Source organism: Triturus cristatus, chromosome 12 (genome assembly GCF_964204655.1).
Source record: "Triturus cristatus chromosome 12, aTriCri1.1, whole genome shotgun sequence".
Classification (NCBI taxonomy): domain Eukaryota; kingdom Metazoa; phylum Chordata; class Amphibia; order Caudata; family Salamandridae; genus Triturus; species Triturus cristatus.
Genome location: NC_140595.1, coordinates 724,473,323 through 724,497,429, shown reverse-complemented (window position 1 = coordinate 724,497,429; position 24,107 = coordinate 724,473,323). Strand labels below are relative to the sequence as shown.

At 40.6% G+C, this 24,107-nt stretch overlaps 10 non-coding genes across 10 annotated transcripts; all 10 read right to left on the bottom strand.

Annotated features, from left to right (window-relative positions):
* Positions 1-929: 929 nt before the first annotated feature.
* On the bottom strand, positions 930-1,011 carry TRNAS-AGA (transfer RNA serine (anticodon AGA)). Its single transcript has one exon. It is a non-coding gene; the product is annotated as a tRNA-Ser (tRNA).
* A 2,588-nt stretch (positions 1,012-3,599) lies between these two features.
* TRNAH-GUG (transfer RNA histidin (anticodon GUG)) lies at positions 3,600-3,671 on the bottom strand. The gene has a single exon. It is a non-coding gene; the product is annotated as a tRNA-His (tRNA).
* Positions 3,672-4,952: 1,281 nt separating this feature from the next.
* Positions 4,953-5,034, bottom strand: TRNAS-AGA (transfer RNA serine (anticodon AGA)). The gene has a single exon. It is a non-coding gene; the product is annotated as a tRNA-Ser (tRNA).
* A 3,941-nt stretch (positions 5,035-8,975) lies between these two features.
* TRNAS-AGA (transfer RNA serine (anticodon AGA)) lies at positions 8,976-9,057 on the bottom strand. Its single transcript has one exon. It is a non-coding gene; the product is annotated as a tRNA-Ser (tRNA).
* A 3,929-nt stretch (positions 9,058-12,986) lies between these two features.
* Positions 12,987-13,068, bottom strand: TRNAS-AGA (transfer RNA serine (anticodon AGA)). The gene has a single exon. It is a non-coding gene; the product is annotated as a tRNA-Ser (tRNA).
* Positions 13,069-15,656: 2,588 nt separating this feature from the next.
* On the bottom strand, positions 15,657-15,728 carry TRNAH-GUG (transfer RNA histidin (anticodon GUG)). The gene has a single exon. It is a non-coding gene; the product is annotated as a tRNA-His (tRNA).
* A 1,281-nt stretch (positions 15,729-17,009) lies between these two features.
* TRNAS-AGA (transfer RNA serine (anticodon AGA)) lies at positions 17,010-17,091 on the bottom strand. The gene has a single exon. It is a non-coding gene; the product is annotated as a tRNA-Ser (tRNA).
* A 2,588-nt stretch (positions 17,092-19,679) lies between these two features.
* On the bottom strand, positions 19,680-19,751 carry TRNAH-GUG (transfer RNA histidin (anticodon GUG)). Its single transcript has one exon. It is a non-coding gene; the product is annotated as a tRNA-His (tRNA).
* A 1,281-nt stretch (positions 19,752-21,032) lies between these two features.
* Positions 21,033-21,114, bottom strand: TRNAS-AGA (transfer RNA serine (anticodon AGA)). Its single transcript has one exon. It is a non-coding gene; the product is annotated as a tRNA-Ser (tRNA).
* Positions 21,115-23,702: 2,588 nt separating this feature from the next.
* Positions 23,703-23,774, bottom strand: TRNAH-GUG (transfer RNA histidin (anticodon GUG)). Its single transcript has one exon. It is a non-coding gene; the product is annotated as a tRNA-His (tRNA).
* Positions 23,775-24,107: the final 333 nt, after the last annotated feature.

Below are 24,107 nucleotides of genomic sequence, written 5' to 3'. Positions count from 1 at the left end.
TATAGGGAGGATGTCGCCGTGAGCTCCTCCCAGCTAATCACACGAACAGCAGAAAAGCAAGATAAATACACAGTTGAGGGGGGGGCTGCATGGTTATGTTTTTGAGTAAATATTGAAACTGACCTCAGTGGCTCATTAGCAGAGCTGCGGCTAATGACTGGTGCCAAATCATGATGAAGCAAGCACCATGGCTCGTAGGGGACCCACAACACGCTTTTCTTAGCTCACTGAATTAAAGTATAAACTTCCGCCGTGTGTGAGTGGTAAAGGCTTGTTAATATGGTTCCTTTTCCAATTCAAGTCTGACAACAAGAGGCAGGAACCACGTGGCTTCGGAAGCTAAGGAAAGGAGCCACCAACCACAGAGAAAGAGAGAACTGGCAGTATGAGAGGTGGAGAAAACAGAAGCGGGAGCAAGGAGCTCAAATGAGATTGATGGCGTTTAAATAGAGCGCGTAAAGGAACAGTTACACAGCTAAGAAATGGGAAAGACAGACTAGGGAAAAAAACACAGAAAGAGCCTGTAGATGAAATTCTCTTCCTGGGACAGCAGGTTAAGAGAAATTACACATGGGGAGGTTAAGCATGTAACACGGGGGAGAATAAAAAAGAAAATGCAGTTTTATGAAGTGTGTTTGCCAATCCAGCCAGCACTTTTGTTCTATTTCTCTCTTTGCGTCTTTTATTGGTAAAGTAACTTTCAAGTGCATGCGCAGGTATGAATGAGAGAGCAACCGTATAATAATTTGAAGCGTTTACACCAGTGCTAAAGTAGGAATGAGGTGTAGCAAAGACATGAAAGAGGTAGCGATAACAAATATGTGGAGAGGCAATAGTGACACAAAAATAAGCCACCTATTTATAAAACTGAAATGGAAGAAATACTAAAGGTTAACTTCTGAAATTGTAGCCGATAATAAAAAGATTCTCGTTGTTGGCAGGATTCGAACCTGCGCGGGGATACCCCAATGGATTTCTAGTCCATCGCCTTAACCACTCGGCCACAACAACTTGCTGTAAGCTGCCTACAAATATTTTGTTTGAAAGTTTTGAAGTTTTCCCACATCAAAGTACTGATATTCTGCAATGCGCTTTTTAAAAACAATGTTTTTTTCATCATGCACGTTCTGTCCTAAAAATAAAAATTGCATGAGTATATCTCTGGATCTGTAAAAGGATACGCTTGCATTCAAACTCTCTTGTGGCACTCAAGTTTTTTGGACCCTGTTGCACTCTGTTTTTGTGCTGCTTTTAGTCTACGACCCATATTGCAGAAGTCAACCATCTCTGATTATTTGGGACTCCTTTGTAAGTGCCTTATCTGTAATCCTTGAAAAGCTCTATAATAAAGGGGTCTGTCAAAGATTGCTTGAATGGAAGATAAAAGAAGGCCCACTTGTCTCACCAAATGCAGTAGAGAAACCTGATGTTTTACTCATGTTATCCTTAGTTCAGTTTTTGTTAGACCTGGCATCCTTAAGGTGGCCTACCAGCAACCTTTTTGCTTTTCACCTCACGTTTTGCTGTATCTTTATGTTGGCCGTAGGACTCTAATCACTTTAACACTACTGTGAGAAAGTGGCTCTGTATATACTGTTCCCAAATAGGTACAGTGTGCACAGAGTCCCCAGTCCCCAGAGGTTTGGCAGAGGCTAAAGTTAGATATAACCTTACTCTCTAAAGTGGTAGCTTGCCGAGCAGTAAGGCAGTATCAGAGTACAGTGTAAAACATTTGTTGTACACACTCAGTCAGCAAATGGTCTCACACACTCAAGAACTAAACTCTAGGCCATTGGTTTGCATACAAAAGATATTGTTGTTTTATTTTAGAACCAACAATAGGTATCAAAATATACTTTCTCAGAATGAGATGCTTTAGTTAAATACTTTGCAATAGGCAATTGACTTTTGCAGGTCATAGTTACAGTTTATTGCAATAGGCAACACAATTTGAATCACAATAATACATTGAGCTCAATGGGAATTTTAAGTTATATGCAATTAATTACTTTCAGGATTACTTTTCTAAATCCAGGACTGGATCCTAGATTCAGTCCTGGGACAGTTCTTGGAAACAAGTGAGTAAATTCGTTTTAGTTACTGTTGTGATTTTTAAGCAATATTTTGCTATTTTAAAAGTTGACACTTCGAAACTTTTGCTGATCAAATTACCAATGTTATCCTATGGAAGGAAATTCACTTAGCAGGTAAGTGCGGTTATGGTTACGTTTTCTAGGTCAGTGTTGGATCCTAGATCCAGCACTACTGTACCACCTGTAAGCAGTTGAGAAACTGCGTTTAAGTTATACAGGCGATTTTTAAGGAATATTTACATGTTTGCAAAATCGACACTTAGAAGAAATTTCACAGAAAAACAGTCAATGGTTTCCTATGGAAGAAAATTCAAGTTACGGGTAAAGTACGTTCTCGTTACTTTTGTAATCCAGTGCTGGGCTCCTAGGCTCAGTACTGGGACATCTATCTAAAACAGGTAAACAATTACGTTTTCACAGTTGGTACGATTTTTAAAGAATATTTGTAAGTTTCAAAAATCGACACTTAGAAAATTTTCAGCAAAAAGCAGGCAATGATATCCCATGGAAGGAAATTCGAGTTACTGGTAAGTACGGTTAAAATTACTTTTCAGGGTCAGTACCGAGCTCCAAGATGCAGCACTGAGGTCTATCCTGATAACAGGTGAGTAAATCAGAATTCGTTGTTCGGCTGATTTTAGATGAATATTTTAAAGTTCCAAAACTCCACACCACTTAGAAGAATTTCCAAGTGAAACCACTCAATGTTAGCCTATGGAAGAAAAGTGAGTTATCGGCTTTTAGGTAAGTACTCGACTGGCAGAGTTATGGTTCTGGGCATAGACTCAGGGGTCTCCCAGGGGAGTCCCAGCCTACTTGCCAAGCCTTAAACTCCCCTTTTATTACATATAATTTTCACCTAAGGTAGGCCCTAGGTAGTCCTAGGTGCATGATGCTATGTAAGTAAAAAATAAGATATGTACTTTGGTGGTTCGCGTGTCCTGTAAGTACCAAACAGTCTATTTCATTTTTCACTACTGTGAGGTCTACCCCTCTCATAGGTTAGCTCTGTGTATTCCCCTATACTTTTAATTTGGCAATTCCATATCGGAGAGGAGTAGCTTTATTTATTTATTGAAAATCCTACTTACTGGTGAGGTTGGATTTAACTGTACTATTTTAGAAATGCCACTTTTAGAGAGTGAACATGTCTCTGCACTTACTGCTCTATTTGCCTGAAACCTGGCCCCAATACACGTCTGGATTGGGCTGGGTGACAGCAAAATTTGTGCCTTCCCTCTAGAGAGCCACAACACAGGTCACTCAACTGCACCTGGGGGGTGAGCTCCGCTCCCCCTCCACCCCCAATAGGTTCAAGAACGATAATTTATGTAAGTAAATACATTATAGCTACAGCTTATAATCATGCAAGTTTAAATCATTTGTTGTTAGATGGTTTAAATATTTGAAAGGATCTGTTTTTAATAGACATTTTACAAAAACCACTGGTACATTTGCTAATTCTGTAAAATTAACACCCAACTGCCGTGACATTGCCAACCACAATGCCGTGACTCGGATTCGAACCGAGGTTGCTGCGGCCACAACGCAGAGTACTAACCACTATACGATCACGGCGAGCTACTTGGGCTCAACGACATACAATGACATGGAGAATTTATAATTCGGAACACTCAGGGCTGTTCCTGTGATAGGCTGGATGTATTCATTGCTTCCTCATTCCTCATTCAGAGGCTGCGTCTCCTCAGTGGTTGATAGGCTGAAACCGTTTCCTGGCCGCCTGCTTGTGAAATGCCAGGAGTCAAAGATCACACAATACACTTGCGGACCTGTGATGGGACACCAATGCAGAGAAACCCACCTGGCACAGACCTTCTATTCTGTCTATTAGACCTGCATCTTCCCTGCACCTTTCAAGCCATTTGTATGTGAAGCAAGAAAGAGTTAGAGAGTGATCCATCTACACTTTTATAGGGAGGATGTCGCCGTGAGCTCCTCCCAGCTAATCACACGAACAGCAGAAAAGCAAGATAAATACACAGTTGAGGGGTGGGCTGCATGGTTATGTTTTTGAGTAAATATTGAAACTGACCTCAGTGGCTCATTAGCAGAGCTGCGGCTAATGACTGGTGCCAAATCATGATGAAGCAAGCACCATGGCTCGTAGGGGACCCACAACACGCTTTTCTTAGCTCACTGAATTAAAGTATAAACTTCCGCCGTGTGTGAGTGGTAAAGGCTTGTTTATATGGTTCCTTTTCCAATTCAAGTCTGACAACAAGAGGCAGGAACCACGTGGCTTCGGAAGCTCAGGAAAGTAGCCACCAACCACAGAGAAAGAGAGAACTGGCAGTATGAGAGGTGGAGAAAACAGAAGCGGGAGCAAGGAGCTCAAATGAGATTGATGGCGTTTAAATAGAGCGCGTAAAGGAACAGTTACACAGCTAAGAAATGGGAAAGACAGACTAGGGAAAAAAACACAGAAAGAGCCTGTAGATGAAATTCTCTTCCTGGGACAGCAGGTTAAGAGAAATTACACATGGGGAGGTTAAGCATGTAACACGGGGGAGAATAAAAAAGAAAATGCAGTTTTATGAAGTGTGTTTGCCAATCCAGCCAGCAATTTTGTTCTATTTCTCTCTTTGCGTCTTTTATTGGTAAAGTAACTTTCAAGTGCATGCGCAGGTATGAATGAGAGAGCAACCGTATAACAATTTGAAGCGTTTACACCAGTGCTAAAGTAGGAATGAGGTGTAGCAAAGACATGAAAGAGGTAGCGATAACAAATATGTGGAGAGGCAATAGTGACACAAAAATAAGCCACCTATTTATAAAACTGAAATGGAAGAAATACTAAAGGTTAACTTCCGAAATTGTAGCCGATAATAAAAAGATTCTCGTTGTTGGCAGGATTCGAACCTGCGCGGGGATACCCCAATGGATTTCTAGTCCATCGCCTTAACCACTCGGCCACAACAACTTGCTGTAAGCTGCCTACAAATATTTTGTTTGAAAGTTTTGAAGTTTTCCCACATCAAAGTACTGATATTCTGCAATGCGCTTTTTAAAAACAATGTTTTTTTCATCATGCACGTTCTGTCCTAAAAATAAAAATTGCATGAGTATATCTCTGGATCTGTAAAAGGATACGCTTGCATTCAAACTCTCTTGTGGCACTCAAGTTTTTTGGACCCTGTTGCACTCTGTTTTTGTGCTGCTTTTAGTCTACGACCCATATTACAGAAGTCAACCATCTCTGATTATTTGGGACTCCTTTGTAAGTGCCTTATCTGTAATCCTTGAAAAGCTCTATAATAAAGGGGTCTGTCAAAGATTGCTTGAATGGAAGATAAAAGAAGGCCCACTTGTCTCACCAAATGCAGTAGAGAAACCTGATGTTTTACTCATGTTATCCTTAGTTCAGTTTTTGTTAGACCTGGCATCCTTAAGGTGGCCTACCAGCAACCTTTTTGCTTTTCACCTCACGTTTTGCTGTATCTTTATGTTGGCCGTAGGACTCTAATCACTTTATCACTACTGTGAGAAAGTGGCTCTGTATATACTGTTCCCAAATAGGTACAGTGTGCACAGAGTCCCCAGTCCCCAGAGGTTTGGCAGAGGCTAAAGTTAGATATAACCTTACTCTCTAAAGTGGTAGCTTGCCGAGCAGTAAGGCAGTATCAGAGTACAGTGTAAAACATTTGTTGTACACACTCAGTCAGCAAATGGTCTCACACACTCAAGAACTGAACTCTAGGCCATTGGTTTGCATACAAAAGATATTGTTGTTTTATTTTAGAACCAACAATAGGTATCAAAATATACTTTCTCAGAATGAGATGCTTTAGTTAAATACTTTGCAATAGGCAATTGACTTTTGCAGGTCATAGTTACAGTTTATTGCAATAGGCCACACAATTTGAATCACAATAATACATTGAGCTCAATGGGAATTTTAAGTTATATGCAATTAATTACTTTCAGGATTACTTTTCTAAATCCAGGACTGGATCCTAGATTCAGTCCTGGGACAGTTCTTGGAAACAAGTGAGTAAATTCGTTTTAGTTACTGTTGTGATTTTTAAGCAATATTTTGCTATTTTAAAAGTTGACACTTCGAAACTTTTGCTGATCAAATTACCAATGTTATCCTATGGAAGGAAATTCACTTAGCAGGAAAGTGGGGTTATGGTTACGTTTTCTAGGTCAGTGTTGGATCCTAGATCCAGCACTACTGTACCACCTGTAAGCAGTTGAGAAACTGCGTTTAAGTTATACAGGCGATTTTTAAGGAATATTTACATGTTTGCAAAATCGACACTTAGAAGAAATTTCACAGAAAAACAGTCAATGGTTTCCTATGGAAGAAAATTCAAGTTACGGGTAAAGTACGTTCTCGTTACTTTTGTAATCCAGTGCTGGGCTCCTAGGCTCAGTACTGGGACATCTATCTAAAACAGGTAAACAATTACGTTTTCACAGTTGGTACGATTTTTAAAGAATATTTGTAAGTTTCAAAAATCGACACTTAGAAAATTTTCAGCAAAAAGCAGGCAATGATATCCCATGGAAGGAAATTCGAGTTACTGGTAAGTACGGTTAAAATTACTTTTCAGGGTCAGTACCGAGCTCCAAGATGCAGCACTGAGGTCTCTCCTGATAACAGGTGAGTAAATCAGAATTCGTTGTTCGGCTGATTTTAGATGAATATTTTAAAGTTCCAAAACTCCACACCACTTAGAAGAATTTCCAAGTGAAACCACTCAATGTTAGCCTATGGAAGAAAAGTGAGTTATCGGCTTTTAGGTAAGTACTCGACTGGCAGAGTTATGGTTCTGGGCATAGACTCAGGGGTCTCCCAGGGGAGTCCCAGCCTACTTGCCAAGCCTTAAACTCCCCTTTTATTACATATAATTTACACCTAAGGTAGGCCCTAGGTAGTCCTAGGTGCATGATGCTATGTAAGTAAAAAATAAGATATGTACTTTGGTGGTTCGCGTGTCCTGTAAGTACCAAACAGTCTATTTCATTTTTCACTACTGTGAGGTCTACCCCTCTCATAGGTTAGCTCTGTGTATTCCCCTATACTTTTAATTTGGTAATTCCATATCGGAGAGGAGTAGCTTTATTTATTTATTGAAAATCCTACTTACTGGTGAGGTTGGATTTAACTTTACTATTTTAGAAATGCCACTTTTAGAGAGTGAACATTTCTCTGCACTTACTGCTCTATTTGCCTGAAACCTGGCCCCAATACACGTCTGGATTGGGCTGGGTGACAGCAAAATTTGTGCCTTCCCTCTAGAGAGCCACAACACAGGTCACTCAACTTCACCTGGGGGGTGAGCTCCGCTCCCCCTCCACCCCCAATAGGTTCAAGAACGATAATTTATGTAAGTAAATACATTATAGCTACAGCTTATAATCATGCGAGTTTAAATCATTTGTTGTTAGATGGTTTAAATATTTGAAAGGATCTGTTTTTAATAGACATTTTACAAAAACCACTGGTACATTTGCTAATTCTGTAAAATTAACACCCAACTGCCGTGACATTGCCAACCACAATGCCGTGACTCGGATTCAAACCGAGGTTGCTGCGGCCACAACGCAGAGTACTAACCACTATACGATCACGGCGAGCTACTTGGGCTCAACGACATACAGTGACATGGAGAATTTATAATTCGGAACACTCAGGGCTGTTCCTGTGATAGGCTGGATGTATTCATTGCTTCCTCATTCCTCATTCAGAGGCTGCGTCTCCTCAGTGGTTGATAGGCTGAAACCGTTTCCTGGCCGCCTGCTTGTGAAATGCCAGGAGTCAAAGATCACACATTACACTTGCGGACCTGTGATGGGACACCAATGCAGAGAAACCCACCTGGCACAGACCTTCTATTCTGTCTATTAGACCTGCATCTTCCCTGCACCTTTCAAGCCATTTGTATGTGAAGCAAGAAAGAGTTAGAGAGTGATCCATCTACACTTTTATAGGGAGGATGTCGCCGTGAGCTCCTCCCAGCTAATCACACGAACAGCAGAAAAGCAAGATAAATACACAGTTGAGGGGTGGGCTGCATGGTTATGTTTTTGAGTAAATATTGAAACTGACCTCAGTGGCTCATTAGCAGAGCTGCGGCTAATGACTGGTGCCAAATCATGATGAAGCAAGCACCATGGCTCGTAGGGGACCCACAACACGCTTTTCTTAGCTCACTGAATTAAAGTATAAACTTCCGCCGTGTGTGAGTGGTCAAGGCTTGTTAATATGGTTCCTTTTCCAATTCAAGTCTGACAACAAGAGGCAGGAACCACGTGGCTTCGGAAGCTCAGGAAAGTAGCCACCAACCACAGAGAAAGAGAGAACTGGCAGTATGAGAGGTGGAGAAAACAGAAGCGGGAGCAAGGAGCTCAAATGAGATTGATGGCGTTTAAATAGAGCGCGTAAAGGAACAGTTACACAGCTAAGAAATGGGAAAGACAGACTAGGGAAAAAAACACAGAAAGAGCCTGTAGATGAAATTCTCTTCCTGGGACAGCAGGTTAAGAGAAATTACACATGGGGAGGTTAAGCATGTAACACGGGGGAGAATAAAAAAGAAAATGCAGTTTTATGAAGTTTGTTTGCCAATCCAGCCAGCACTTTTGTTCTATTTCTCTCTTTGCGTCTTTTATTGGTAAAGTAACTTTCAAGTGCATGCGCAGGTATGAATGAGAGAGCAACCGTATAATAATTTGAAGCGTTTACACCAGTGCTAAAGTAGGAATGAGGTGTAGCAAAGACATGAAAGAGGTAGCGATAACAAATATGTGGAGAGGCAATAGTGACACAAAAATCAGCCACCTATTTATAAAACTGAAATGGAAGAAATACTAAAGGTTAACTTCTGAAATTGTAGCCGATAATAAAAAGATTCTTGTTGTGGACAGGATTCGAACCTGCGCGGGGATACCCCAATGGATTTCTAGTCCATCACCTTAACCACTGGGCCACAACAACTTGCTGTAGGCTGCCTACAAATATTTTGTTTGAAAGTTTTGAAGTTTTCCCACATCAAAGTACTGATATTCTGCAATGCGCTTTTTAAAAACAATGATTTTTTCATCATGCACGTTCTGTCCTAAAAACAAAAATTGCATGAGTATATCTCTGGATCTGTAAAAGGATACGCTTGCATTCAAACTCTCTTGTGGCACTCAAGTTTTTTGGACCCTGTTGCACTCTGTTTTTGCGCTGCTTTTAGTCTACGACCCATATTACAGAAGTCAACCATCTCTGAGTATTTGGGACTCCTTTGTAAGTGCCTTATCTTTAATCCTTGAAAAGCTCTATAATAAAGGGGTCTGTCAAAGATTGCTTGAATGGAAGATAAAAGAAGGCCCACTTGTCTCACCAAATGCAGTAGAGAAACCTGATGTTTTACTCATGTTATCCTTAGTTCAGTTTTTGTTAGACCTGGCATCCTTAAGGTGGCCTACCAGCAACCTTTTTGCTTTTCACCTCACGTTTTGCTGTATCTTTATGTTGGCCTTAGGACTCTAATCACTTTATCACTACTGTGAGAAAGTGGCTCTGTATATACTGTTCCCAAATAGGTACAGTGTGCACAGAGTCCCCAGTCCCCAGAGGTTTGGCAGAGGCTAAAGTTAGATATAACCTTACTCTCTAAAGTGGTAGCTTGCCGAGCAGTAACGCAGTATCAGAGTACAGTGTAAAACATTTGTTGTACACACTCAGTCAGCAAATGGTCTCACACACTCAAGAACTGAACTCTAGGCCATTGGTTTGCATACAAAAGATATTGTTGTTTTATTTTAGAACCAACAATAGGTATCAAAATATACTTTCTCAGAATGAGATGCTTTAGTTAAATACTTTGCAATAGGCAATTGACTTTTGCAGGTCATAGTTACAGTTTATTGCAATAGGCAACACAATTTGAATCACAATAATACATTGAGCTCAATGGGAATTTTAAGTTATATGCAATTAATTACTTTCAGGATTACTTTTCTAAATCCAGGACTGGATCCTAGATTCAGTCCTGGGACAGTTCTTGGAAACAAGTGAGTAAATTCGTTTTAGTTACTGTTGTGATTTTTAAGCAATATTTTGCTATTTTAAAAGTTGACACTTCGAAACTTTTGCTGATCAAATTACCAATGTTATCCTATGGAAGGAAATTCACTTAGCAGGTAAGTGGGGTTATGGTTACGTTTTCTAGGTCAGTGTTGGATCCTAGATCCAGCACTACTGTACCACCTGTAAGCAGTTGAGAAACTGCGTTTAAGTTATACAGGCGATTTTTAAGGAATATTTACATGTTTGCAAAATCGACACTTAGAAGAAATTTCACAGAAAAACAGTCAATGGTTTCCTATGGAAGAAAATTCAAGTTACGGGTAAAGTACGTTCTCGTTACTTTTGTAATCCAGTGCTGGGCTCCTAGGCTCAGTACTGGGACATCTATCTAAAACAGGTAAACAATTACGTTGTCACAGTTGGTACGATTTTTAAAGAATATTTGTAAGTTTCAAAAATCGACACTTAGAAAATTTTCAGCAAAAAGCAGGCAATGATATCCCATGGAAGGAAATTCGAGTTACTGGTAAGTACGGTTAAAATTACTTTTCAGGGTCAGTACCGAGCTCCAAGATGCAGCACTGAGGTCTCTCCTGATAACAGGTGAGTAAATCAGAATTCGTTGTTCGGCTGATTTTAGATGAATATTTTAAAGTTCCAAAACTCCACACCACTTAGAAGAATTTCCAAGTGAAACCACTCAATGTTAGCCTATGGAAGAAAAGTGAGTTATCGGCTTTTAGGTAAGTACTCGACTGGCAGAGTTATGGTTCTGGGCATAGACTCAGGGGTCTCCCAGGGGAGTCCCAGCCTACTTGCCAAGCCTTAAACTCCCCTTTTATTACATATAATTTACACCTAAGGTAGGCCCTAGGTAGTCCTAGGTGCATGATGCTATGTAAGTAAAAAATAAGATATGTACTTTGGTGGTTCGCGTGTCCTGTAAGTACCAAACAGTCTATTTCATTTTTCACTACTGTGAGGTCTACCCCTCTCATAGGTTAGCTCTGTGTATTCCCCTATACTTTTAATTTGGTAATTCCATATCGGAGAGGAGTAGCTTTATTTATTTATTGAAAATCCTACTTACTGGTGAGGTTGGATTTAACTTTACTATTTTAGAAATGCCACTTTTAGAGAGTGAACATTTCTCTGCACTTACTGCTCTATTTGCCTGAAACCTGGCCCCAATACACGTCTGGATTGGGCTGGGTGACAGCAAAATTTGTGCCTTCCCTCTAGAGAGCCACAACACAGGTCACTCAACTGCACCTGGGGGGTGAGCTCCGCTCCCCCTCCACCCCCAATAGGTTCAAGAACGATAATTTATGTAAGTAAATACATTATAGCTACAGCTTATAATCATGCGAGTTTAAATCATTTGTTGTTAGATGGTTTAAATATTTGAAAGGATCTGTTTTTAATAGACATTTTACAAAAACCACTGGTACATTTGCTAATTCTGTAAAATTAACACCCAACTGCCGTGACATTGCCGCGACACGGATTCGAACCGAGGTTGCTGCGGCCACAACGCAGAGTACTAACCACTATACGATCACGGCGAGCTACTTGGGCTCAACGACATACAGTGACATGGAGAATTTATAATTCGGAACACTCAGGGCTGTTCCTGTGATAGGCTGGATGTATTCATTGCTTCCTCATTCCTCATTCAGAGGCTGCGTCTCCTCAGTGGTTGATAGGCTGAAACCGTTTCCTGGCCGCCTGCTTGTGAAATGCCAGGAGTCAAAGATCACACATTACACTTGCGGACCTGTGATGGGACACCAATGCAGAGAAACCCACCTGGCACAGACCTTCTATTCTGTCTATTAGACCTGCATCTTCCCTGCACCTTTCAAGCCATTTGTATGTGAAGCAAGAAAGAGTTAGAGAGTGATCCATCTACACTTTTATAGGGAGGATGTCGCCGTGAGCTCCTCCCAGCTAATCACACGAACAGCAGAAAAGCAAGATAAATACACAGTTGAGGGGTGGGCTGCATGGTTATGTTTTTGAGTAAATATTGAAACTGACCTCAGTGGCTCATTAGCAGAGCTGCGGCTAATGACTGGTGCCAAATCATGATGAAGCAAGCACCATGGCTCGTAGGGGACCCACAACACGCTTTTCTTAGCTCACTGAATTAAAGTATAAACTTCCGCCGTGTGTGAGTGGTAAAGGCTTGTTAATATGGTTCCTTTTCCAATTCAAGTCTGACAACAAGAGGCAGGAACCACGTGGCTTCGGAAGCTCAGGAAAGTAGCCACCAACCACAGAGAAAGAGAGAACTGGCAGTATGAGAGGTGGAGAAAACAGAAGCGGGAGCAAGGAGCTCAAATGAGATTGATGGCGTTTAAATAGAGCGCGTAAAGGAACAGTTACACAGCTAAGAAATGGGAAAGACAGACTAGGGAAAAAAACACAGAAAGAGCCTGTAGATGAAATTCTCTTCCTGGGACAGCAGGTTAAGAGAAATTACACATGGGGAGGTTAAGCATGTAACACGGGGGAGAATAAAAAAGAAAATGCAGTTTTATGAAGTGTGTTTGCCAATCAAGCCAGCACTTTTGTTCTATTTCTCTCTTTGCGTCTTTTATTGGTAAAGTAACTTTCAAGTGCATGCGCAGGTATGAATGAGAGAGCAACCGTATAATAATTTGAAGCGTTTACACCAGTGCTAAAGTAGGAAGGAGGTGTAGCAAAGACATGAAAGAGGTAGCGATAACAAATATGTGGAGAGGCAATAGTGACACAAAAATAAGCCACCTATTTATAAAACTGAAATGGAAGAAATACTAAAGGTTAACTTCTGAAATTGTAGCCGATAATAAAAAGATTCTCGTTGTTGGCAGGATTCGAACCTGCGCGGAGATACCCCAATGGATTTCTAGTCCATCGCCTTAACCACTCGGCCACAACAACTTGCTGTAGGCTGCCTACAAATATTTTGTTTGAAAGTTTTGAAGTTTTCCCACATCAAAGTACTGATATTCAGCAATGCGCTTTTTAAAAACAATGTTTTTTTCATCATGCACGTTCTGTCCTAAAAACAAAAATTGCATGAGTATATCTCTGGATCTGTAAAAGGATACGCTTGCATTCAAACTCTCTTGTGGCACTCAAGTTTTTTGGACCCTGTTGCACTCTGTTTTTGCGCTGCTTTTAGTCTACGACCCATATTACAGAAGTCAACCATCTCTGAGTATTTGGGACTCCTTTGTAAGTGCCTTATCTTTAATCCTTGAAAAGCTCTACAATAAAGGGGTCTGTCAAAGATTGCTTGAATGGAAGATAAAAGAAGGCCCACTTGTCTCACCAAATGCAGTAGAGAAACCTGATGTTTTACTCATGTTATCCTTAGTTCAGTTTTTGTTAGACCTGGCATCCTTAAGGTGGCCTACCAGCAACCTTTTTGCTTTTCACCTCACGTTTTGCTGTATCTTTATGTTGGCCTTAGGACTCTAATCACTTTATCACTACTGTGAGAAAGTGGCTCTGTATATACTGTTCCCAAATAGGTACAGTGTGCACAGAGTCCCCAGTCCCCAGAGGTTTGGCAGAGGCTAAAGTTAGATATAACCTTACTCTCTAAAGTGGTAGCTTGCCGAGCAGTAAGGCAGTATCAGAGTACAGTGTAAAACATTTGTTGTACACACTCAGTCAGCAAATGGTCTCACACACTCAAGAACTGAACTCTAGGCCATTGGTTTGCATACAAAAGATATTGTTGTTTTATTTTAGAACCAACAATAGGTATCAAAATATACTTTCTCAGAATGAGATGCTTTAGTTAAATACTTTGCAATAGGCAATTGACTTTTGCAGGTCATAGTTACAGTTTATTGCAATAGGCAACACAATTTGAATCACAATAATACATTGAGCTCAATGGGAATTTTAAGTTATATGCAATTAATTACTTTCAGGATTACTTTTCTAAATCCAGGACTGGATCCTAGATTCAGTCCTGGGACAGTTCTTGGAAACAAGTGAGTAAATTCGTTTTAGTTACTGTTGTGATTTTTAAGCAATATTTTGCTATTTTAAAAGTTGACACTTCGAAACTTTTGCTGATCAAATTACCAATGTTATCCTATGGAAGGAAATTCACTTAGCAGGTAAGTGGGGTTATGGTTACGTTTTCTAGGTCAGTGTTGGATCCTAGATCCAGCACTACTGTACCACCTGTAAGCAGTTGAGAAACTGCGTTTAAGTTATACAGGCGATTTTTAAGGAATATTTACATGTTTGCAAAATCGACACTTAGAAGAAATTTCACAGAAAAACAGTCAATGGTTTCCTATGGAAGAAAATTCAAGTTACGGGTAAAGTACGTTCTCGTTACTTTTGTAATCCAGTGCTGGGCTCCTAGGCTCAGTACTGGGACATCTATCTAAAACAGGTAAACAATTACGTTTTCACAGTTGGTACGATTTTTAAAGAATATTTGTAAGTTTCAAAAATCGACACTTAGAAAATTTTCAGCAAAAAGCAGGCAATGATATCCCATGGAAGGAAATTCGAGTTACTGGTAAGTACGGTTAAAATTACTTTTCAGGGTCAGTACCGAGCTCCAAGATGCAGCACTGAGGTCTCTCCTGATAACAGGTGAGTAAATCAGAATTCGTTGTTCGGCTGATTTTAGATGAATATTTTAAAGTTCCAAAACTCCACACCACTTAGAAGAATTTCCAAGTGAAACCACTCAATGTTAGCCTATGGAAGAAAAGTGAGTTATCGGCTTTTAGGTAAGTACTCGACTGGCAGAGTTATGGTTCTGGGCATAGACTCAGGGGTCTCCCAGGGGAGTCCCAGCCTACTTGCCAAGCCTTAAACTCCCCTTTTATTACATATAATTTACAACTAAGGTAGGCCCTAGGTAGTCCTAGGTGCATGATGCTATGTAAGTAAAAAATAAGATATGTACTTTGGTGGTTCGCGTGTCCTGTAAGTACCAAACAGTCTATTTCATTTTTCACTACTGTGAGGTCTACCCCTCTCATAGGTTAGCTCTGTGTATTCCCCTGTACTTTTAATTTGGTAATTCCATATCGGAGAGGAGTAGCTTTATTTATTTATTGAAAATCCTACTTACTGGTGAGGTTGGATTTAACTTTACTATTTTAGAAATGCCACTTTTAGAGAGTGAACATTTCTCTGCACTTACTGCTCTATTTGCCTGAAACCTGGCCCCAATACACGTCTGGATTGGGCTGGGTGACAGCAAAATTTGTGCCTTCCCTCTAGAGAGCCACAACACAGGTCACTCAACTGCACCTGGGGGGTGAGCTCCGCTCCCCCTCCACCCACAATAGGTTCAAGAACGATAATTTATGTAAGTAAATACATTATAGCTACAGCTTATAATCATGCGAGTTTAAATCATTTGTTGTTAGATGGTTTAAATATTTGAAAGGATCTGTTTTTAATAGACATTTTACAAAAACCACTGGTACATTTGCTAATTCTGTAAAATTAACACCCAACTGCCGTGACATTGCCAACCACAATGCCGTGACTCGGATTCGAACCGAGGTTGCTGCGGCCACAACGCAGAGTACTAACCACTATACGATCACGGCGAGCTACTTGGGCTCGACGACATACAGTGACATGGAGAATTTATAATTCGGAACACTCAGGGCTGTTCCTGTGATAGGCTGGATGTATTCATTGCTTCCTCATTCCTCATTCAGAGGCTGCGTCTCCTCAGTGGTTGATAGGCTGAAACCGTTTCCTGGCCGCCTGCTTGTGAAATGCCAGGAGTCAAAGATCACACATTACACTTGCGGACCTGTGATGGGACACCAATGCAGAGAAACCCACCTGGCACAGACCTTCTATTCTGTCTATTAGACCTGCATCTTCCCTGCACCTTTCAAGCCATTTGTATGTGAAGCAAGAAAGAGTTAGAGAGTGATCCATCTACACTTTTATAGGGAGGATGTCGCCGTGAGCTCCTCCCAGCTAATCACACGAACAGCAGAAAAGCAAGATAAATACACAGTTGAGGGGTGGGCTGCATGGTTATGTTTTTGAGTAAATATTGAAACTGACCTCAGTGGCTCATTAGCAGAGCTGCGGCTAATGACTGGTGCCAAATCATGATGAAGCAAGCACCATGGCTCGTAGGGGACCCACAACACGCTTTTCTTAGCTCACTGAATTAAAGTATAAACTTCCGCCGTGTGTGAGTGGTAAAGGCTTGTTAATATGGTTCCTTTTCCAATTCTAGTCTGACAACAAGAGGCAGGAACCACGTGGCTTAGGAAGCTCAGGAAAGTAGCCAACAACCACAGAGAAAGAGAGAACTGGCAGTATGAGAGGTGGAGAAAACAGAAGCGGGAGCAAGGAGCTCAAATGAGATTGATGGCGTTTAAATAGAGCGCGTAAAGGAACAGTTACACAGCTAAGAAATGGGAAACACAGACTAGGGAAAAAAACACAGAAAGAGCCTGTAGATGAAATTCTCTTCCTGGGACAGCAGGTTAAGAGAAATTACACATGGGGAGGTTAAGCATGTAACACGGGGGAGAATAAAAAAGAAAATGCAGTTTTATGAAGTGTGTTTGCCAATCCAGCCAGCACTTTTGTTCTATTTCTCTCTTTGCGTCTTTTATTGGTAAAGTAACTTTCAAGTGCAAGCGCAGGTATGAATGAGAGAGCAACCGTATAATAATTTGAAGCGTTTACACCAGTGCTAAAGTAGGAATGAGGTGTAGCAAAGACATGAAAGAGGTAGTGATAACAAATATGTGGAGAGGCAATAGTGACACAAAAATAAGCCACCTATTTTTAAAACTGAAATGGAAGAAATACTAAAGGTTAACTTTTGAAATTGTAGCCGATAATAAAAAGATTCTCGTTGTTGGCAGGATTCGAACCTGCGCGGGGATACCCCAATGGATTTCTAGTCCATTGCCTTAACCACTCGGCCACAACAACTTGCTGTAGGCTGCCTACAAATATTTTGTTTGAAAGTTTTGAAGTTTTCCCACATCAAAGTACTGATATTCTGCAATGCGCTTTTTAAAAACAATGTTTTTTTCATCATGCACGTTCTGTCCTAAAAACAAAAATTGCATGAGTATATCTCTGGATCTGTAAAAGGATACGCTTGCATTCAAACTCTCTTGTGGCACTCAAGTTTTTTGGACCCTGTTGCACTCTGTTTTTGCGCTGCTTTTAGTCTACGACCCATATTACAGAAGTCAACCATCTCTGAGTATTTGGGACTCCTTTGTAAGTGCCTTATCTTTAATCCTTGAAAAGCTCTATAATAAAGGGGTCTGTCAAAGATTGCTTGAATGGAAGATAAAAGAAGGCCCACTTGTCTCACCAAATGCAGTAGAGAAACCTGATGTTTTACTCATGTTATCCTTAGTTCAGTTTTTGTTAGACCTGGCATCCTTAAGGTGGCCTACCAGCAACCTTTTTGCTTTTCACCTCACGTTTTGCTGTATCTTTATGTTGGCCTTAGGACTCTAATCACTTTATCACTACTGTGAGAAAGTGGCTCTGTATATACTGTTCCCAAATAGGTACAGTGTGCACAGAGTCCCCAGTCCCCAGAGGTTTGGCAGAGGCTAAAGTTAGATATAACCTTACTCTCTAAAGTGGTAGCTTGCCGAGCAGTAAGGCAGTATCAGAGTACAGTGTAAAACATTTGTTGTACACACTCAGTCAGCAAATGGTCTCACACACTCAAGAACTGAACTCTAGGCCATTGGTTTGCATACAAAAGATATTGTTGTTTTATTTTAGAACCAACAATAGGTATCAAAATATACTTTCTCAGAATGAGATGCTTTAGTTAAATACTTTGCAATAGGCAATTGACTTTTGCAGGTCATAGTTACAGTTTATTGCAATAGGCAACACAATTTGAATCACAATAATACATTGAGCTCAATGGGAATTTTAAGTTATATGCAATTAATTACTTTCAGGATTACTTTTCTAAATCCAGGACTGGATCCTAGATTCAGTCCTGGGACAGTTCTTGGAAACAAGTGAGTAAATTCGTTTTAGTTACTGTTGTGATTTTTAAGCAATATTTTGCTATTTTAAAAGTTGACACTTCGAAACTTTTGCTGATCAAATTACCAATGTTATCCTATGGAAGGAAATTCACTTAGCAGGTAAGTGGGGTTATGGTTACGTTTTCTAGGTCAGTGTTGGATCCTAGATCCAGCACTACTGTACCACCTGTAAGCAGTTGAGAAACTGCGTTTAAGTTATACAGGCGATTTTTAAGGAATATTTACATGTTTGCAAAATCGACACTTAGAAGAAATTTCACAGAAAAACAGTCAATGGTTTCCTATGGAAGAAAATTCAAGTTACGGGTAAAGTACGTTCTCGTTACTTTTGTAATCCAGTGCTGGGCTCCTAGGCTCAGTACTGGGACATCTATCTAAAACAGGTAAACAATTACGTTTTCACAGTTGGTACGATTTTTAAAGAATATTTGTAAGTTTCAAAAATCGACACTTAGAAAATTTTCAGCAAAAAGCAGGCAATGATATCCCATGGAAGGAAATTCGAGTTACTGGTAAGTACGGTTAAAATTACTTTTCAGGGTCAGTACCGAGCTCCAAGATGCAGCACTGAGGTCTCTCCTGATAACAGGTGAGTAAATCAGAATTCGCTGTTCGGCTGATTTTAGATGAATATTTTAAAGTTCCAAAACTCCACACCACTTAGAAGAATTTCCAAGTGAAACCACTCAATGTTAGCCTATGGAAGAAAAGTGAGTTATCGGCTTTTAGGTAAGTACTCGACTGGCAGAGTTATGGTTCTGGGCATAGACTCAGGGGTCTCCCAGGGGAGTCCCAGCCTACTTGCCAAGCCTTAAACTCCCCTTTTATTACATATAATTTACCCCTAAGGTGGGCCCTAGGTAGTCCTAGGTGCATGATGCTATGTAAGTAAAAAATAAGATATGTACTTTGGTGGTTCGCGTGTCCTGTAAGTACCAAACAGTCTATTTCATTTTTCACTACTGTGAGGTCTACCCCTCTCATAGGTTAGCTCTGTGTATTCCCCTATACTTTTAATTTGGTAATTCCATATCGGAGAGGAGTAGCTTTATTTATTTATTGAAAATCCTACTTACTGGTGAGGTTGGATTTAACTTTACTATTTTAGAAATGCCACTTTTAGAGAGTGAACATTTCTCTGCACTTACTGCTCTATTTGCCTGAAACCTGGCCCCAATACACGTCTGGATTGGGCTGGGTGACAGCAAAATTTGTGCCTTCCCTCTAGAGAGCCACAACACAGGTCACTCAACTGCACCTGGGGGGTGAGCTCCGCTCCCCCTCCACCCACAATAGGTTCAAGAACGATAATTTATGTAAGTAAATACATTATAGCTACAGCTTATAATCATGCGAGTTTAAATCATTTGTTGTTAGATGGTTTAAATATTTGAAAGGATCTGTTTTTAATAGACATTTTACAAAAACCACTGGTACATTTGCTAATTCTGTAAAATTAACACCCAACTGCCGTGACATTGCCAACCACAATGCCGTGACTCGGATTCGAACCGAGGTTGCTGCGGCCACAACGCAGAGTACTAACCACTATACAATCACGGCGAGCTACTTGGGCTCGACGACATACAGTGACATGGAGAATTTATAATTCGGAACACTCAGGGCTGTTCCTGTGATAGGCTGGATGTATTCATTGCTTCCTCATTCCTCATTCAGAGGCTGCGTCTCCTCAGTGGTTGATAGGCTGAAACCGTTTCCTGGCCGCCTGCTTGTGAAATGCCAGGAGTCAAAGATCACACATTACACTTGCGGACCTCTGATGGGACACCAATGCAGAGAAACCCACCTGGCACAGACCTTCTATTCTGTCTATTAGACCTGCATCTTCCCTGCACCTTTCAAGCCATTTGTATGTGAAGCAAGAAAGAGTTAGAGAGTGATCCATCTACACTTTTATAGGGAGGATGTTGCCGTGAGCTCCTCCCAGCTAATCACACGAACAGCAGAAAAGCAAGATAAATACACAGTTGAGGGGTGGGCTGCATGGTTATGTTTTTGAGTAAATATTGAAACTGACCTCAGTGGCTCATTAGCAGAGCTGCGGCTAATGACTGGTGCCAAATCATGATGAAGCAAGCACCATGGCTCGTAGGGGACCCACAACACGCTTTTCTTAGCTCACTGAATTAAAGTATAAACTTCCGCCGTGTGTGAGTGGTAAAGGCTTGTTAATATGGTTCCTTTTCCAATTCAAGTCTGACAACAAGAGGCAGGAACCACGTGGCTTCGGAAGCTCAGGAAAGTAGCCACCAACCACAGAGAAAGAGAGAACTGGCAGTATGAGAGGTGGAGAAAACAGAAGCGGGAGCAAGGAGCTCAAATGAGATTGATGGCGTTTAAATAGAGCGCGTAAAGGAACAGTTACACAGCTAAGAAATGGGAAAGACAGACTAGGGAAAAAAACACAGAAAGAGCCTGTAGATGAAATTCTCTTCCTGGGACAGCAGGTTAAGAGAAATTACACATGGGGAGGTTAAGCATGTAACACGGGGGAGAATAAAAAAGAAAATGCAGTTTTATGAAGTGTGTTTGCCAATCCAGCCAGCACTTTTGTTCTATTTCTCTCTTTGCGTCTTTTATTGGTAAAGTAACTTTCAAGTGCATGCGCAGGTATGAATGAGAGAGCAACCGTATAATAATTTGAAGCGTTTACACCAGTGCTAAAGTAGGAATGAGGTGTAGCAAAGACATGAAAGAGGTAGCGATAACAAATATGTGGAGAGGCAATAGTGACACAAAAATAAGCCACCTATTTATAAAACTGAAATGGAAGAAATACTAAAGGTTAACTTCTGAAATTGTAGCCGATAATAAAAAGGTTCTCGTTGTTGGCATGATTCGAATCTGCGCGGGGATACCCCAATGGATTTCTAGTCCATCGCCTTAACCACTCGGCCACAACAACTTGCTGTAGGCTGCCTACAAATATTTTGTTTGAAAGTTTTGAAGTTTTCCCACATCAAAGTACTGATATTCTGCAATGCGCTTTTTAAAAACAATGTTTTTTTCATCATGCACGTTCTGTCCTAAAAACAAAAATTGCATGAGTATATCTCTGGATCTGTAAAAGGATACGCTTGCATTCCAACTCTCTTGTGGCACTCAAGTTTTTTGGACCCTGTTGCACTCTGTTTTTGCGCTGCTTTTAGTCTACGACCCATATTACAGAAGTCAACCATCTCTGAGTATTTGGGACTCCTTTGTAAGTGCCTTATCTTTAATCCTTGAAAAGCTCTATAATAAAGGGGTCTGTCAAAGATTGCTTGAATGGAAGATAAAAGAAGGCCCACTTGTCTCACCAAATGCAGTAGAGAAACCTGATGTTTTACTCATGTTATCCTTAGTTCAGTTTTTGTTAGACCTGGCATCCTTAAGGTGGCCTACCAGCAACCTTTTTGCTTTTCACCTCACGTTTTGCTGTATCTTTATGTTGGCCTTAGGACTCTAATCACTTTATCACTACTGTGAGAAAGTGGCTCTGTATATACTGTTCCCAAATAGGTACAGTGTGCACAGAGTCCCCAGTCCCCAGAGGTTTGGCAGAGGCTAAAGTTAGATATAACCTTACTCTCTAAAGTGGTAGCTTGCCGAGCAGTAAGGCAGTATCAGAGTACAGTGTAAAACATTTGTTGTACACACTCAGTCAGCAAATGGTCTCACACACTCAAGAACTGAACTCTAGGCCATTGGTTTGCATGCAAAAGATATTGTTGTTTTATTTTAGAACCAACAATAGGTATCAAAATATACTTTCTCAGAATGAGATGCTTTAGTTAAATACTTTGCAATAGGCAATTGACTTTTGCAGGTCATAGTTACAGTTTATTGCAATAGGCAACACAATTTGAATCACAATAATACATTGAGCTCAATGGGAATTTTAAGTTATATGCAATTAATTACTTTCAGGATTTCTTTTCTAAATCCAGGACTGGATCCTAGATTCAGTCCTGGGACAGTTCTTGGAAAAAAGTGAGTAAATTCGTTTTAGTTACTGTTGTGATTTTTAAGCAATATTTTGCTATTTTAAAAGTTGACACTTCGAAACTTTTGCTGATCAAATTACCAATGTTATCCTATGGAAGGAAATTCACTTAGCAGGTAAGTGGGGTTATGGTTACGTTTTCTAGGTCAGTGTTGGATCCTAGATCCAGCACTACTGTACCACCTGTAAGCAGTTGAGAAACTGCGTTTAAGTTATACAGGCGATTTTTAAGGAATATTTACATGTTTGCAAAATCGACACTTAGAAGAAATTTCACAGAAAAACAGTCAATGGTTTCCTATGGAAGAAAATTCAAGTTACGGGTAAAGTACGTTCTCGTTACTTTTGTAATCCAGTGCTGGGCTCCTAGGCTCAGTACTGGGACATCTATCTAAAACAGGTAAACAATTACGTTTTCACAGTTGGTACGATTTTTAAAGAATATTTGTAAGTTTCAAAAATCGACACTTAGAAAATTTTCAGCAAAAAGCAGGCAATGATAACCCATGGAAGGAAATTCGAGTTACTGGTAAGTACGGTTAAAATTACTTTTCAGGGTCAGTACCGAGCTCCAAGATGCAGCACTGAGGTCTCTCCTGATAACAGGTGAGTAAATCAGAATTCGTTATTCGGCTGATTATAGATGAATATTTTAAAGTTCCAAAACTCCACACCACTTAGAAGAATTTCCAAGTGAAACCACTCAATGTTAGCCTATGGAAGAAAAGTGAGTTATCGGCTTTTAGGTAAGTACTCGACTGGCAGAGTTATGGTTCTGGGCATAGACTCAGGGGTCTCCCAGGGGAGTCCCAGCCTACTTGCCAAGCCTTAAACTCCCCTTTTAATACATATAATTTACACCTAAGATAGGCCCTAGGTAGTCCTAGGTGCATGATGCTATGTAAGTAAAAAATAAGATATGTACTTTGGTGGTTCGCGTGTCCTGTAAGTACCAAACAGTCTATTTCATTTTTCACTACTGTGAGGTCTACCCCTCTCATAGGTTAGCTCTGTGTATTCCCCTATACTTTTAATTTGGTAATTCCATATCGGAGAGGAGTAGCTTTATTTATTTATTGAAAATCCTACTTACTGGTGAGGTTGGATTTAACTTTACTATTTTAGAAATGCCACTTTTAGAGAGTGAACATTTCTCTGCACTTACTGCTCTATTTGCCTGAAACCTGGCCCCAATACACGTCTGGATTGGGCTGGGTGACAGCAAAATTTGTGCCTTCCCTCTAGAGAGCCACAACACAGGTCACTCAACTGCACCTGGGGGGTGAGCTCCGCTCCCCCTCCATCCCCAATAGGTTCAAGAACGATAATTTATGTAAGTAAATACATTATAGCTACAGCTTATAATCATGCAAGTTTAAATCATTTGTTGTTAGATGGTTTAAATATTTGAAAGGATCTGTTTTTAATAGACATTTTACAAAAACCACTGGTACATTTGCTAATTCTGTAAAATTAACACCCAACTGCCGTGACATTGCCAACCACAATGCCGTGACTCGGATTCGAACCGAGGTTGCTGCGGCCACAACGCAGAGTACTAACCACTATACTATCACGGCGAGCTACTTGGGCTCAACGACATACAGTGACATGGAGAATTTATAATTCGGAACGCTCAGGGCTGTTCCTGTGATAGGCTGGATGTATTCATTGCTTCCTCATTCCTCATTTAGAGGCTGCGTCTCCTCAGTGGTTGATAGGCTGAAACCGTTTCCTGGCCGCCTGCTTGTGAAATGCCAGGAGTCAAAGATCACACATTACACTGGCGGACCTGTGATGGGACACCAATGCAGAGAAACCCACCTGGCACAGACCTTCTATTCTGTCTATTAGACCTGCATCTTCCCTGCACCTTTCAAGCCATTTGTATGTGAAGCAAGAAAGAGTTAGAG